The following is a 17,449-nucleotide window of genomic DNA, read 5'->3' on the forward strand; positions in this document are numbered from 1 at the left end:
CATGCATATACCACAGTGTGTTTATCATTCATGCAATGGTGGACATTTTGGGCTGTTTCCACCTCTTGGCTTTTGCCAAAATGCTGCTGTGAATATGCATGTGCATGTACTTGCTTGAGTACCTGTTTCCACGTCATTGAGATACATACCGAGGAGTGGAATTGCTGGGTCATATGGTAATTCTGTGTTTAACTTTTGAGGACCCACCAAATTGGAATGTGATATTTTGACATTGGAATCTTTCTTTGGCACCTTGGCTTTCTCCTATCTAAGAAAAGGAGTGTTCCTTTCTAAGGCACATAAAAGAAACATGGTGTGGTGTAGTAGAGAGAACATACAGGCTGACCTGGTTTTGAATCTCTGTTGATAGCATGTGCGAGGCTAACTACAGTATAAGCCTCTTGAGGCTCAGTTTTCTTATCTGGAGAAATGGAGATGATCATACCATTCATTCATCCATTCATTCATTCATTCATTCAGTGAGTGTTGAGGGCTTATTGTGGGCCAGGCGCTGGGGTGGGGTGAGCTATCGTGGAGTTTACAGAATGAGGGGCTGGGAAAGGAAATGAGGACCAAGGAGTAAATTATTCTTGGTGCATGAAATTCATGCACGGGGAGAGGGGAGGTCCCTCAGCCTGGCCTGCAGCCTCTCACAATCAGGACTTCTCAGGGGATGTCCGACTGCTGGTTTAGGCCTGATGGGATCGGGCCTAAACCGGCAGTCGGACATCCTTCTCGCAATCTGGGACTGCTGCCTCCTAACCGCTGGCCTGCCTGCCTGCCTGATTGCCCCTAACCACTCCCCTGCCTGCCTGATCGCCCCTAACTGCCTCTGCCTCAGCCCCAGTTTACAGAATGAGGGGCTGGGAAAGGAAATGAGGACCAAGGAGTAAATTATTCTGCAAAGGGAAGAATCTTTTTTGTCATGAGACTAATCACTCCCTTTAATCACAAGTAGTGAGTACGTTCAGGCAGGCCTGCATCATATTCCTCTCCTCCCCAGCCGCCAATACAAGGCCTGCAGAAAGAGATATGGCACTTAGAGTTCTGGGGTAACAAGCAGCAGAAATTGAGTGGCTTGGTGTACTGGAAAAACATTGGGATAGCTCTCAGAACAGCTCATCAATGGGTCCTCCGGGAGGCGTGGTGAAGAGGCCAGGAGGCATCTCAGCACCATGCCTTTGGCCTTTCGCTCTGGCTCCCCTGGCACTGTGCCTTCGATGTCCCTGCTCTGACCTTTGTCTCCCACCTAATTGCCCCAGCTCAGGGCATGTGTGGTAGGGTGCTGCCTATAATTACAGGCTGGGCTTTGCACAACTCTAGGGTGGGGTGATGGGAGTGGTACCTTTATGTCAAGGTCATCAGAGGTTGGAAATTTCATTACGACAGTTTTTTAGCAAATAATAGTCAAGTGTCTTGAAGAAGGGTATCTTTGTACAAAGTTACAATTGGGGCTGAAAGAGCCCAACCCAGTCTGGGACCAGAAGTGGAAGTTAGCTTGGACTGCAAAAGAAAAAAGCCAGCTTGGAGGAGAGGGAAGTTAAAGCCAGCTGCAAAGCCACAGGAAACATATGAACACGTACATAACTGACGTTCTCCCGAAGCCATGCAGCAGCTGTGAATGTCACGAGGACCCCCGTTTGGGTGACTACTGCTTTCTGATCTAGGACAAAAGCAAAGGCCTGCTTTGCTGTTCTCATCTATCCACTGGGATACCAACTGCTCAGCTGTCCTCACCTCATGGCGACACTCCATCTGTAGTTAATCTCTGTTTTTCTCAATCCCCCCTCCAAAGAGCAGCCAGACCAGAAGTGATTGCTGTTTCACTGAGACCCCACTCAGTTCTTGAGCTGGAACCCAAAATTTACAAAAGAGCTGCCCTCCTTCCATGGGTCCTCTGGAATGCCCCGCCTCGCTATATCAAGTCCAGATCGGACTCCAGACTGCAGGCTTGGCCATGGTGGCCTCTGGCTAATTAGGCTTTAACGGGACTGCCAGGGGCTGGATTAGAAGTCTGTGATTGGCAGCACTGCCAGGTCATAGGCTGGAGGGCTGAAGTTCCCCAAAGGAAAGAAGACTGCTGCCATCAGGAAAAGGTGAAAGTATTGGGCACCCAGACCCAAGAGATGGCTCTTGGAGCGGTGCTCAATTAATGCTAATTATTATTAACTACAGGCCTGGTGCATGAAATTCATGCACGGGGAGAGGGGAGGTCCCTCAGCCTGGCCTGCAGCCTCTCACAATCAGGACTTCTCAGGGGATGTCCGACTGTCGGTTTAGGCCTGATGGGATCGGGCCTAAACTGGCAGTCGGACATCCTTCTCGCAATTTGGGACTGCTGCCTCCTAACCGCTGGCCTGCCTGCCTGCCTGATTGCCCCTAACCACTCGCCTGCCTGCCTGATCACCCCTAACTGCCTCTACCTCAGCCCCTGCCACTGCCACACTTCGTCCGGAAGGTCATTCGGCTGTCCAGTCTAATTAACATATTACACTTTTTAAAAAATATATATTTTATTGATTTTTTACAGAGAGGAAGGGAGAGGGATAGAGAGTCAGAAACATCGATGAGAGAGAAACACCGATCAGCTGCCTCCTGCACACTCCCTACTGGGGATGTGCCCGCAACCAAGGTACATGCCCTTGACCGGAATCGAACCTGGGACCCTGCAGTCCGCAGGCTGACTCTCTATCCACTGAGCCAAATCAGCTAGGGCAAAAGATATAATTTTTATTCATTCACACCATGTGGCTATTGTTGTGGTTGACTGTTCAAACTGGTTAGGGCTATATATTACACTTTTATTATTATAGACTAGAGGCCTGGTGCACTAATTCCTGCACAGGTGGGGTCCCTCTGGGTGGCCTGCAGGGATTGGTCTGAAACCCGCAGTCCAACGCCGCCTGCAGCTCCTACCAGCCGCTTCCGCTTATCCCAGCCTCACTGTGCCTGCTGCGGACTCACGCCCAATCAGTCCCGATTGGGAGAGGCTCGGGCTGCCACAGCAGCGCTCGCAGCTATGAGCCCTGCGTCTGTCACCTTCCCAAGGGGAGTGGCCTGCAGGATCAGACTGAAACCGGCTCTCCGACATCTCTGAGGGGTCCTAGATTACGAGGGGGTGCAGGCCAGGCTGAGGGACCCTGCTGGTGCACCATCGGGCTGGGGAAGGACCACGGGTGGGCTCCAGGGAGTGTCCAGCCCATCTCCCTCAGTCCCGATCGGCCAGACCCCATCAGCAAGCTAACCTACCGGTCGGAGCATCTTCCCCCTGGTGGTCAGTGCATGTCATAGCAAGCAGTTGAGCAGCCTTAGCATATCATTAGCATATTACACGTTGATTGGTTGTTCGGTTGTTCTGCTGTTCAGTCTATTTGCATATTACCCTTTTATTATATAGAATGAGGCCATATTTTTAGAGACACTACAGCAAATGTCTTATAAAATTATAGATAATAATGATGCCTAATAATGATTGAATACTGGCCATGAGCCAGGTACTGTTTGTCTATGACCTCATTTAATTCTTAAAATGACCTCATGCCTATTTTATAAATCTTTGCAGTTTCTAGGACATACTCTCTGTGCAGGAGAGTCAGCCAGCATAATGAATGCTGGAGGCAGGTTGCTCCCAGCTCTGGATGACACCTCAGTGATTATGCTGGCCTGGCAGCTGCCTGCCCCGACCCCCAACCCCACCCCTGATTTCTTTGGATCTTTGTAGGGACGTGTGAAGTCAGAAGTGGCTATAGAACCAACTCACCCCACTTCAGGACAGAGGACTCACCTTCTACTCTGACAGTAATAATAACAACCATTGAAAACACTCGTTAGCAGTTTTACTATATGTAGGACTGTGCTAAGAACTCTGTATGTATCATCTCATTTAATCCACAAAACAGCTCCATGAGCTACATGCTCCCTTATTTGACAAATGAGAAAACTGAGGCCCGCCCAGGGATGTTTCTTGCTAAGGTCACACAGTTGATGAATGACAGAGCCAGACTTGAACTTGAGGCTGTCTACAGCTCCTGTGCTAAACCACAAGGCTACACTGCTTGACTGATCTGCCATCTATAGATGCGGCCTCTGATTATATTTTTGTACTTGTTTATTTATGTACTTGTTCATATGTAAATATATTTTTTTTACAGAGAGGAAGGGAGAGGGATAGAGAGTCAGAAACATCGATGAGAGAGAAACACCGATCAGCTGCCTCCTCCACACTCCCCACTGGGGATGTGCCCGCAACCAAGGTACATGCCCTTGACCGGAATCGAACCTGGGACCCTTGAGTCCGCAGGCTGATGCTCTATCCACTGAGCCAAACCGGTTTGGCTCATGTGTAAATATATTTTTAATGAATTAAGGAAGAAAGCACTCAGCACAGGGCCTGGTTCATGAGTCTCATGAGTCATTATTGCAGTTATAAAAGGAAGTGTTCTTGAAAAGTATGTAAATCAAATCCTATTCTCTCTGTAACTTTAGCTTCCAGTTCTCCTTTACCTTCATTGCTCAGGGATGTTCAGTTTGCCAGTGCCTTTAAAAGACTCTCCATCTCTCCCCTGAATGCCATCTGCCAAACCTCTCCCATATGCTTAGTGTGGCAAACAAACACATAAAGACAAGCACCTAAAAAAAATAAAAGCATTTCTTAGCAAATTATTTTGGGAAAGGAAGAATCATGTTGTCATGGGGTAAATGTCACCCCCCCCCCCCCCCGCAACTTTTCTGTTCATAATCTCAGGAATTTAGGGAGGAGGTTGGAGAGGAATTTGGGGAGAGCCCAAGGGAGTCTCTGCCACTGAAGGTAGTCAGAAGGGCTCAGAGTGTGGGCTCCAGCCATTGCATCACTGCCATCGTGGGCAGCTGGGTCAAAATGCAGATTCCTGGCCCCCACCCCAGGCCTGCTGAGGCCATATCTCTGGAGATAGTGACCATGAACCTGCATTTAGCATTTCCTGGTGAAGAGCTATAGTCTTATTCTAGTACTAGAGGCCCAGTGCATGAAATTCGTGCATGGGTAGGGTCCCTAGGCCTAGCCAGCTATCAGGGCTGATCTGTAGGGCAACCAGCAGGGTGATCGGGGGGGCCCCCGTTGGCACCCACCTTGGCTGGCCCAGCACCACCCGCTTGCTGTCCCCGCCCCCCATCGCCACCGCCGGTTGGGGCTTGTGGGCTGGGGGCAGCTCCTGCGTTGAGCATCTGCTTCTGGTGATCAGTGCGCATGATAGCAACTGGTCTTTCTGTGGTTTGGTCGATTTGCATATTAGGCTTTTATTATATAAGATGTTGGGAAGGAGTCAGGGGCAGGGCTGGAGTCACTGTCAGGGGAGGAAGAAAGTCTGGTTTAAAAGTGCCTCTTGAGCCCAGCCGGCATTGCTCAGTGGTTGAGCATCGACCTTTGAAACAGGAGGTCATAGTTCGATTCCCAGTCAGGGCATATGTGGGGTTGCAGGCTTGATCCCCAGGGTGGGGCATGCAAAAGGCACCTGATCAATGATTCTCTCTCATCATTGATGTTTCTCTCTCTCTCTCTCTCCCTCTCCCTTTCTCTCTAAAATAAATAAAAATATATATTTTTTAAAAGTACCTCATGGATGGCTGTCTTTTTAGGGGGGTTCCTGAGTTTGTTCTCACATGTCTTCCCTCCATAACTTTCATCCTGAATGCACTTGACTTATTAACACCATCTTACTATTACATGATTGTGCTAAGACTCCACCTCTGGGGAATGTGACGGGAGAGGAATCACTCTTCCTGCTTCTCCCCACCCCAGACACGTTTCTGCTCCCAGAAGGCTACTTGCTCAGGACCTACCATCTTTCCAGTCCCCTCACTCTTCTTATTTCTTCTGGCCTTGGCTGCTGCTGCTCCATTGTGGGGGAGGCAGAGAGATGCTCCTTTGTATGTCACTCCGCACAAAGACCCATTCCCCTTGTGAAGTTCAGTGATGGAATTCATACAAATCACTTCACATTTGGACTTGAGGCACTGAGTTTTTGTATCTAATTTAGTGTGGACTGGATTGAGAGAAGTACAGCCTGTTTGTTTACCCTCTTGGCTGACCTTCCCCTCCCTCCTTTCTGCGTTTGTTTATTTCTGACTCTACTACTATTGCAGGTTTCATTTACCAATCCCGTCTGCCTTGGTGTTGCCCACAGAGGAGGCAGGGCCTGAGTCTGTGCCTGGCTGGGGGATGAAGAGGAGGCTCTGGGGCATTTGGGAAGAAAGGAATCAATGCGGGTCAACACCTTGCTACAAACTCAACAACAAAGACCCATTCAAACTCAGACACTAGCAACGGACTTAGATACACATTTTTTCAAGGAAGATACACTGGCGTATACTGAAACCATCAGGTACATGTGCCCCACCTCGGAACACAGGCCTAAATTATGGTGCTCAGAGTAAATTTACGGAGGCGATTCTCAGGCTTGAGTGGAACACAGGTCAGCTGGGGCCGTGAGGACTTTTTGGCAGGGGGTTGGGATCTCACCTGCCTGCCTTCTGCGTGAGTCCCAGAGCATTCTCTTCAGTGGGGGCAAACACAGTTAGAAGGCGCTGTGTTTTAACTTTTAAAATCACTCCACACTCCTATTAGCACTTGCATATCCTCCTCAAGTTTCTGTTTCTCCTCCTTTCAGCGGAGCTGGTTGCACTCTGCTCCGCCACACCCCGGGGCAAGACTCTGAAGTGCAGGCAAGTCAGCTGACTTGAGAGGTGACCTTGAGACTCTGAACAGTGTCCTCTGCTCCAAAGCAGCTTGTCAGCTGAGCTGAAGAGCCACAGGCGGCTTTTCTTTAATTGATATGTCTCCTAGCCCTTTTGATAAAAATGTCTATTTAAAAACTTCTTAAAAATATGTTTGTATTGATTTTTAGAGAGAAAGGAAGGGAGAGAGAAACATTGATGCGAGAAGCATCAATCAGCTGACTCCTGCACACCCCCTAGTGGGGACCGAGCCCACAACCTGGGCATGGGCATGTGCTCCGACGGGGAATTGAGCCAGTGACCTTTGATGCATGGAAAGGTGCTCAACCAACTGAACCACATCCACCAGGGCTAAAAATTTGTTTTACATTTCTTGTATTGATGTATAACTTTTAGATCTTAAATGTACAGCTTGATGAATTTTTATGTAAGTATACACCACTCAGATCAAGATACTGTGCTGCTCAGTACAGTAGCTTCCAGCCACCGTATAGCTCCCAGGCAATTGCAGTGTGGCTAGTTGGAACTGAGGTGTGCTGTAAGTGTAAAATACACTCCTGACAACTTAGTACAAAAAATAAAAGGAAGCATTCATTGATAATTTTAAAATAATGATTAAATATACATATATTGCCCTAACCGGTTTGGCTCAGTGGATAGAGCATTGGCCTGCGGACTGAAAGGTCCTAGGTTCGATTCCGGTCAAGGGCATGTACCTTGGTTGCAGGCACATCCCCAGTAGGAGGTGTGCAGGAGGCAGCTGATGGATCTTTCTAACTCTCTATCCCTCTCCCTTCCTCTCTGTAAAAAATCAATAAAAATATATAAAAAATAAATACATAAATATACATATATTTTGGGTTTATTGCATTCAATGAAAACATATCGTTAAACTTAATTTCACCTGTTTCTCTTTAGGTTTTTAAATGGCTACTAGGAAATTTTAAATGACATGTGCAGCTTGCATTATATTTCTTTTGGACAGTGCTGGTATAGAGCATTCCCAGCACCCTGAAGGCTCCCTCATGTTCCTTTCCCATCAGTACCATCCCTAAAGGTGACCTCTATTCTGATCTCTGCCATCCTAGGCTTGTTGTGGGCGGTGGGAAGAGCACCAGGTGTTAGACCGGTGGGGTCAATTCGGACCTGGGTTCGGCAACCTTGGTACTTGAGTTCTGCGTAGGAAAGAATTCAGAGCCAAGACTCAAACTATAAGAGAACATTTATTTGGAAAATCACAAAGGTAGAGTAATTTTTAGAAGCAATGGGCTGAGGAAACAAGTTGTAGAGGCAAAAGAAGGGCCCGTGGAGCTTGGGAGTGAGGAAGGTAATGGTTATGTGCCAGGGGGAGAAGGCGGGGAAGGGAAAGGCACTGGCGTGTGCTGGGTCCGCATCCTAAGGGGTTTAAGGGTGGAGATTTTAGGGGAGGTCCTAGGGGAAGATCTCAATAGACTATTCAGCAGCTTTCCGGGTGTGTCCTTTCAGAGTCCGATCTCCACTGATTGATTGGTCGGTGACAGGGCAGAGGGCCAGGGCAGGGGTCATTATTCAATGCAGTTGGTCCTGAGGTCAGCCTTGGTATTGCTTGTCTGGTTTTGCTGCTTTTCTGGGCCTGGAGCTGAAATACAACTGAGGCCTAGATGTTATCTCTAGGGAGGAAAAGTCAGGGCTTCAAACCCATGACCATCCATATCCTAGGGGAGGAAATGTCACCCTGGGGATGAGGTCCCACCCTGCAGTTGTCCCTGGCTAGGCACCTGCGGCTTTCTGCCCTGGTGACCTTTTGTACCTGGCCCGTCGTCCTTGTTCTGCTCATGTCTGTCGAACTGCCTACCACAGTTCACTTGGCCTGCTTTTGACCTTTATGTAGATGGAATAATATAGTGTGTGCTTTTTTTGTATTAGACTTTTTTTCACTCAATGTTAAATCTGTGAAATTCATCCATATTATAGCATGTTGTAGTCATTTGTTCTTTTTCACTGCTCTGTGATATTCTGTGGTAACAATTTATTTTCCCCATTCAGTTGCTGATGAACACTGGTGTTTTTCCAGTGTTGGACTCTTGTTAGTAAGGCAATAATGAATGCTTTCGTACATGTATTTTGGTGTATGTACATAAACACTCATTTCTATTGGTATACACTCGGGAAAGGAACTGGGTATATGCCATGACCCTGGGCCATGGGATAGAGTATGTTTTGCTTTGGTAATACTGCCCACCCTGTTTTCCAAAGCAGTTGTAACAATTTACGTCCTTTCTGCCATAGATGAGGTCCCAGTGGCTCCACATTCTTACCAGCGCTTAGTATCGTAGTCTTTTTTATTTCAGCCATCTAGTAGAGAGGCAGTCACGTTTTGAATTGAAAATAATTCTTACCATTGTTTTCTCTTTACAAGGTAACAGATACCCACCTAGCTGATGTGTAGAACATACATATAGACAAAATGAAGAAAAAAAAATACCCACAATCTCAAGTCAACTACTGTTAGTGTTTGATATATATGTATATCCATCCATCAGTGTGCATACTAATGGTATTATACATACTACAATAATTTTTTTCTAAATAATTTACCATCACCATCTTTTCATATCTGTGAGTATTCATCTACAGCATAGTTTTTTCAAAGCTAAATAATGTTCCATTTTATGGATATGCCATCATTTAATCACTCTTAGGTATTCACTAGAAGTTATTAAGTCCAGTCGACACTCAAGGGAGGGGATTAGATCCCACCTTTTAAAGGGAAGTGCCATGGATTATGCACATATTTTAAAACAACAACCCAGCCTACTTTTTCCCAGTCTGCACCTCTATAAAATATTACTGGGAGTGAAGAGGACTATTAGCCATTAAGTTATTGTGATAACTGATTAACCATTTGGAAAAAATAACAAAACAACAGAAACTTAGATCCCTACCTCACATTGTACACCAACATAAATTCCATATGGTTTAATATTTGAGTGTACAAAGGTATTAGAAGAAAATTCAGATGAAATTGAAGTAGAATAGATATGGGGCCAGCTGTTCATCTTTTTTTTTTTCAGTTTCCAAGTAATTTTATTCAGAATTTTGAGTTTGTTTCTAAATCAATGAACACTATACAAAAAATGTAAAAATAGCTACTATTTTTCTCCCTGTTCCTCCCCACACTTGGGTACATCCCCTTGCGCCACCTAACTCAGGGGTTCTCCCTCCAGATTTGGTCTGGTAAATGAGGTTGAGTGACATTATGGCCCCTTGGATCATTTTCAGAGGAAGTTGGCTGGAGCAGGGAGAGCCTGTGGAGTTTGGGGGTTTACTAAGTCAAGGAAGTAGATTAGTGTTTTTAAGAGAAGAGATGGTGCTGAGTCTACCCCAAAGAAAAGAATATCTAAAATGTTCACTGTTCCTTCTTTGCCTCAAAAAGTGGCATTTAGTCAAAGGAAAAGACAAAAGAAATAAAATGACAAGATGTCTATCCCTTGGCTCCCTTCCCTACTCCCTCCTGCTCCTCCTCAGTCCCCCAACGACTGAACCCTGGCTGGAGTGAGGAGGCAGGCCAGCCCCTCTCAGAGGAGGTCAGCAACACTGAGGGGCATCTCCTCGATGGAGGTGTCATAGAAGGTCTCGATGTCTCGAAGAGTCCTCTTGTCTTCTTCTGTCACCATATTAATAGCCACACCCTTACAGCCAAAACGTCCACCCCTGACTGATTCTATGGACATAGTTTTCCCTGTTGGTGGGAAGGTCATAGTTGATGACGAAAGAAACCTGCTGCACATCAATGCCTCTGGCCAGCAGGTCAGTGGTGGTAAGTACTCTGCTAGAGCCAGAGCGGAACTCTCTCATAATCACGTCTCCTTCCTCTGGTCCCTATCTCCGTGCATGGCAGACGGTGAAGTCTCGGGCGAGCATCGCCCCTGGGTGTTGCTGTTGAGCTTTCGGAATGTGTCATAGATCTGGTCCTTGAATCCACGGTTTAACATTTTTTCAGCTTCATCCAGGACAAACATCTTGATGTATTTGGGAGACGGGTATCTGCGGTTAAGCGGGTAAGCGTATCAAACACGGCCTGGGGTTCCGATGATGATACGGGGAACTTCCGTCTGCAGCTTCTGCACCTCAGCATGCATGTTGGTACCCCAAAGCAGGCATGGCAGGAGGCACCCATGTAATCTCCTAAAGCCGTGACTACCTTCTGTATCCTTGATACCAGGAAAAATGGCTTGCTGCTGGATGGCAGAGGGTTTTTCAAAATCACAGGTGGAGGTGCCACTGGGGAGGAGCTCGGAGAGGTCCCTGTCATTAAGGCTGTCAGCAATCTCATTCCAGTCACTCTCGATGATGCCTTCAGGCTCCCGTCTTTGTCTCTGGATCTGTAGGTTTAAAGTATGAGTAAGCTGGCAGAGGCACATTAGAAATCCCCACAGCCAGCTCTTCCCACCAGCAGCCGGCCTTGCATGGTGCCACCTTCACTCCCTGACCCAACCCCCACCAGTCCCGGGAATCCTGGCTCGCAGACGTGACCCTTAAAAACTCTGGGAGCAACTGTTCTTGATTCTGTCATGTTCAAGTTATTGCAAACTCGAGCTTTTAAGGGGAGGTTTGTGGTTTTATAATAAATGATATTCTCTAGTAGAAAAGAATATTGAATCATGACATCAAAGCTTAAGCAACACAAAGGAAATAATTGATAGATATGATCACAGGAAAATTAAAAACTTCAGAAGAGGAAAACAAGTCAATAGATGAAAGCTGGCCCTAGTTGGTTTGGCTCAGTGGATAGAGCATCAGCCTACGAACTGAAGGGTCCCGGGTTCGATTCCAATCAAGAATACATGCTCAGGTTGTGGGCTCAATCCCCAGCAGGAGGCAGCCAATCAGTGATTCTCTCTTATTGATGTTTCTACCTCTCCCTCTCCCTTCCTCTCTGAAATCAATAAAAAATATTTTTTTAAAAGCTGAAAGCTGGAGAGAAATATTTACAATTTATAAGACAGACAAGAACTAAACTCGTGTCGAATGCCCTTTCAATTGAATGCAAAAAAAAAAAAAAAAAAAAGCCTTAACCAGCCAGTTTGGCTCAGTAGATAGAGTGTTGGCCTTCAGACTGAAGGGTCCCAGGTTTGATTCCGGCCAAGGGCACATGCCTGGGTTGCGGGCTCGATCACCAGTAGGGGGTGTGGAGGAGGCAGCCAATCAATGATTCTCTTTTATCATTGATATTTCTATCTCTCCCTCTCCCCTCCTCTCTGAAATCAATAAAGAAATATATATATATTTTAAAAATAGGCTCTTAAACACGTTCCAGGAGTATGTGTCCTCTCCTGGGTAACTTGGATTGTAAATGGGCAAGAAGAAGATTGTGTCTGAAATGTCTTTGTACTGCCCACAGAACATTACACATTGTCAGTACTCAGATCGAATCTGTTGATTTCAGCTCTTTATTTCAGTTCTAAAAATGTCTGCACCTTTTTCTGTTCCGCCCCCTTAAGAATTCTCTCTCACTCAGAAACCTCATTAAGATGCTTCCTGTGCAGTGTGTGACTCACAGCTTGTTATGGCCCAAACAGTGCTGATTTCAGCAAGAATCCTCCCCAAGGCGCAGAGCGGGATCCTGCAGTGCCCAAGGAGCGAGTCAAAACTGGAGTATTTGCATCCGTACGACACCTCCTTCTATGCCCTTACTATGCATCTGGAACTGTATTTTTTAAATCAAAGTTTGTGCAGACAAGAAGCCTGGTCAAGAAGAAAGGGCATGGGCTGGGAGGTCTGGATTTAGTGCCAGCCTGCCTCTTTAAAAAAATTTTTTTTAATTGATTTCAGAGAGGAAGGGAGAGGACGAGAGAGAGATAGAAACACCATTGGGAGAGAAACATCAATCAGCTGCCTCCTACGGGCCTCCAGCCCGCAACCCGGGCATGTGCCCTGATCCGGAATAGAACCAGTGACCTCTTGGTTCCTGGGTCGATGCCCAACCATTGAGCCACGCCTATCTGGGCCAGCCCTGCTCTTATCTACATGACCAGATAGGTCCTGCAACCTCTGGGCCTCAGTTGCTCCCTCTGTAAAATGAGTGGGGGGCCAGGTGGTCCCACACGCTCCTTCTGCTCTGACATCTGAGGATTCAGCTCATTTTCTTCTTTTTAACGTGTAGGTTCTAATAGCTGTTTGTTTAACCTTGTTGGAGAAGTTTTGAAAGTCCCTTGAGAGTCCTTCTCAAATTTTAGAAGCCACTGAAAGTAAAATAGAAAATGCTTTCAGTTACTGAAGTTGTTTCTCCGTTTTCTGAGAAAGATTCAGTTCCACTCATTTAGAAAAATTAAAATTGCACACAGTGAAATGACGAAGGAGGCAGTCATCAGGCCAGGCGTGGGCCTGCCCGGCCTCCATGTGTGCTGCAGTGATGCGTGTGGCCTTACAGTGTGTGACACGCCTGTCAGTTTCCCAGGGACTCGGTATCTTCTGTTACCCCAGGAAACTGTCCAGAGAGGGCTGGCTCCAGACACAGACAGAGAAAGCTATGGGGTCTTTTTCAGGTCCCTCTTGCCCCACTGTATCCTTCTATGTGTCTGCCGTGATGATGGAAATCTCAAACGCTAGAGCTTTCCCTTTGTGTGTGTTTTAGAAAAAATGTTTTTATTGATTTCAGAGAAGAAGGGAGAGAGAGAGAGATAGAAACATCAACGATGAGAGAGAATCATAGATTGGCTGCCTCCTGCATGGACCCCACTGGGGATCGAGCCCGCAACCCAGGCATGTGCCCTGACTGGGAATCGAACCGTGACCTCCTGGTTCATAGGTTGACACTCAGCCACTGAACCACACTAGCCGGGCTAGAACTTCCCCTTTGAAATATGATTATGTTCCGTTGCCTAGCATGTCCCTCCCACCCCCTGGCCTTGTACATCCATTCCCTTCTTCTGAGAGCCAGTGTGGACCCACCATTGGACTTTGTTTTCCTGAACATGTGATTGACTCAGGAATGGGCATGACATACCTGATGCTGGGACAGCGAGGGTTCCTGTCCCTAGACCTAAGCCATTAAGCTGGGAGGATGTCAGTCTGAGCTGCTGGTAGCCATATTCTTGCACTTGGAAAGAACCTGATGTTAAATGAGGCCCAGTAGAGGCTACAGAGATGAGAGATGGAGAGAGTATCGTGGAAAGAGGGCACCAAAGAAAAGAAACAAGAGGGACTGTCTAGAAGCCGCCGATAAACTTATTGAGATCTACAAGGAATCTAATGAGACCCTCGATGTTGTGATAAAGAACCAACTAGAAATTAAGCATACACGGACTGAAATAAAGAATATTATACAGACTCCCAACAGCAGACCAGAGGAGCGCAAGAATCAAGTCAAAGATTTGAAATGCGAAGAAGCAAAAAACACCCAACCGGAAAAGCAAAATGAAAAAAGAATCCGAAAATACGAAGATAGTGTAAGGAGCCTCTGGGACAGCTTCAAGCGTACCAACATCAGAATTATAGGGTTGCCAGAAGATGAGAGTGAGCAAGATATTGAAAACCTATTTGAAGAAATGACAGAAAACTTCCCCTTCCTGGTGAAAGAAATGGACTTACAACTCCAGGAAGCGCAGAGAACCCCAAACAAAAAGAATCCAAAGAGGACCACACCAAGACACATCATAATTAAAAGGCCAAGAGCAAAAGACAAAGAATCTTAAAAGCAGCAAGAGAAGGAAACTCAGTTACCTACAAGGGAGTACCCATACGACTGTCAGCTGATTTCTCAACAGAAACTTTGCAGGCCAGAAGGGAGTGGCAAGAAATATTCAAAGTGATGAATGCCAAGAACCTACAACCAAGATTACTTTATCCAGCAAAGCTATCATTCAGAATTGAAGGTCAGATAAAGAGCTTCACAGATAAGGAAAAGCTAAAGGAGTTCATCACCACCAAACCAGTATTAGACGAAATGCTGAAAGGTATCCTTTAAGAAGAGGAAGAAGAAGAAAAAGGTAGTAAAGATACAAATTATGAACAACAAATATGCATCTATCAACAAGTGAATCTAAGAATCAAGTGAATAAATAATCTGATGAACAGAATGAACTGTTGATTATAATAGAATCAGGGACATAGAAAGGGAATGGACTGACTTTTCTTGGGGGGGGGGGAAGGGTGTGGGAGATGCGGGAAGAGACTGGACAAAAATCGTGCACCTATGGATGAGGACAGTGGGTGGGGAGTGAGGGTGGAGGGTGGGGCGGGAACTGGAAGGAAGGGAGTTATGGGGGGGAAAAAAGAGGAACAAATGTAATAGTCTGAACAATAAAGATTTAATAAAAATAAAAAAAAAAGAAACAAGAGGGAAATTCGGAAGGGTGGGGGTGGTGAGAGTGAGAGGGCAAGAGATTCACCTTGAAGCCTTGGTTCCCATAATCTCCCCCTTAGATCTGTAAACTACCCCACTATCTTCTCAGCTACGTAAGTAAATAACTCCTCTTTTTCTTCAGACAGTTAGAATTTGAAAGTGTCCTGAATAATGTATTAGTGTATCTCCAGGAAGCTCTTCTTAAATTGTGAATGTGTTGTCCAGAGGGATGACACATGAAGCCAGATTAGCTGTGAATAGTACAGAGAACAGATACATTTTGAGGAGATAAAGCAAGGAAGGGTATTGCTAGAGAAACGAGATATTGCTAGAAAAGGGCAGAACCCTGGTGCATTGCTGGTGGGGATGTGAGATGGCGCAGCCACTGTGGAAAACAATTTGACACCTCCTCAAAAAATTGAACAGATGCCTTATGACCCAGCAATTCCACTCCTAGGTGGAATTGAAACCTTAGAGAACTGAAAACATATGTCCACACAAAACCCATACACAAATGTTGATAGCAGTATTATTCATAATAGTGAAAAAAGGGAAGCAACCCCATTTCCGTTAACTGATGAATGAGTCAGCAAAATATGGTGTATCCATGCAATGGAATATTATTCAACAATAGAAAGGAGTGCAATTCTCATTCATGCTACAACATGGATGAACTTTGAAAATATGATGCTAAATGCCAGTCACAAAAGGCAACAAATTGCATGATTCTGTTTGTGTGAAACACCCATAAAAGGCAAACAGAAGTAGATGAATGGGCTGGGGGAAAGTGACTTGTATACATTAAAAGGGATGAATTTTGGGGGCATGGATTACATCTGACTTTTTTTTAAAGATTACTCTCATTGTCTGGTCATTCCCATCTTTATATTGTACCATCCAGAGTACATTTTGACTCTGGTTCTCCCACAGGCATCCCTCCTCTAGCCCTGAACCCTCCACAACATCTAGAGCATGGGCACTGCCTGGTATGGATAGGAGCTGGGGCTGACCTCCCTTTCCTAGGAACGAGACCCTTTTTTGCTTGCTCAGTTATTTTTCTGGAGCAAAGGACCAGTCTTAGCAACTCAAAGGGGATAGGCAGCAATGGACTGAAACTAATTCACAATTTTGTTTGAATTTCCTTGTCAAGGGCAGAAATATTCCGTTTCATGCATAGTCCCAATTCTCTGCACTGGGAGCAGATTTCCAGGAAGCAATTATGTAGAGCAAATGTAATGGGTAACAGGGGGTGCCTTGTGAATTATTCATAATCTGATAATGATTTTAACCCATTTTTAACATGATTTGCTATTGGTGTTAGCTTCTGGAAAGTTCCCAAAGTAAGCAACAGAGGCTTCCTTTAGTTATGCTTATATAACCATAAACCTCCTCCCTTTCCCCGAGCCACCTGAATAATTAAAATCAAAAGAGGCCTGGGATCCCATTTCCTCCCCAAGTCTACAAAGCAAAGGAAAATGCTGCCTCACAGACTTCATCTCCCTCGCCCATCACTCCTCCGTCTTCTCAGGGAGGTGGTGTGGCAAAACGCCCAGCAGAGGGCCTGCTCCCTGGGCCAGGCTCCAAGAAGACAGGCAATTCTTAATTGTTTTTGATTGTTTCAATGAATGAATGAATGAACAAATGAACGAATGAAAGAAACGAATGCATGGTGGAAAGAATGAGATAGTTGTAGTATAGAAGGCTTGGGCTAAGGACTTTTGCTACTTCCCAGCTGTCTGATTTGGGCAAGTGTTGTACTCTCAGTTTTTTAAAAAATCTGTCAAGTGTAGAAAATAGTACCTACTTAGCTGGGTTATTGGAAGAATTTGAGAACAGAATAAGTGTTCAATAAGCAATAGCTGTTACATAATCTTTCTTTCTAGTAGCCGCCTTATAATTTTCTTAAATCTGGTAAACTATGAGGGAGTCAGCTAAAGCTTTCTTAGGAGCCAAAGGTTCCCCACCCTGGCTGTGTGTCAGAAGAAGGTGGGGGCTTTTTCAGATTCTACCACTGGAGATTCTGATTCAGTAGGAATGGGGTGGGGCTAGAACATATCTTTTTTAGTTTTGTATTTTTTTTAACTTAGGTAAAATTTATGTACAGTGCAATGCACAGATCTTCAGAATATCATTGGGTGATTTTTTTAAAATTAAATTCTTTATTGTTTAAAGCATTACATAGGTATCCTTTTTCCCCCATTGACCTCTCCCCGGCCACTCCCACCCCCCAGCACATACCCTTATCCCCCTACTGTCTATGTCCATTGGTTTTGCTACTATGCATGCATATAAGTCCTTTGGTTGATCTCTTATCCATCCTCCTACCTTCCCCTGCCTTCCCTCTGAGGTTTGACAGTCTGATACAGGTGCAGGCCTAGGGTAGTTTGGGATGAGGCCTTCAGTAGACCATGT

The sequence above is a fragment of the Myotis brandtii genome, unplaced genomic scaffold (genome assembly GCF_000412655.1).
Source record: "Myotis brandtii unplaced genomic scaffold, ASM41265v1 scaffold668, whole genome shotgun sequence".
NCBI lineage: Eukaryota > Metazoa > Chordata > Mammalia > Chiroptera > Vespertilionidae > Myotis > Myotis brandtii.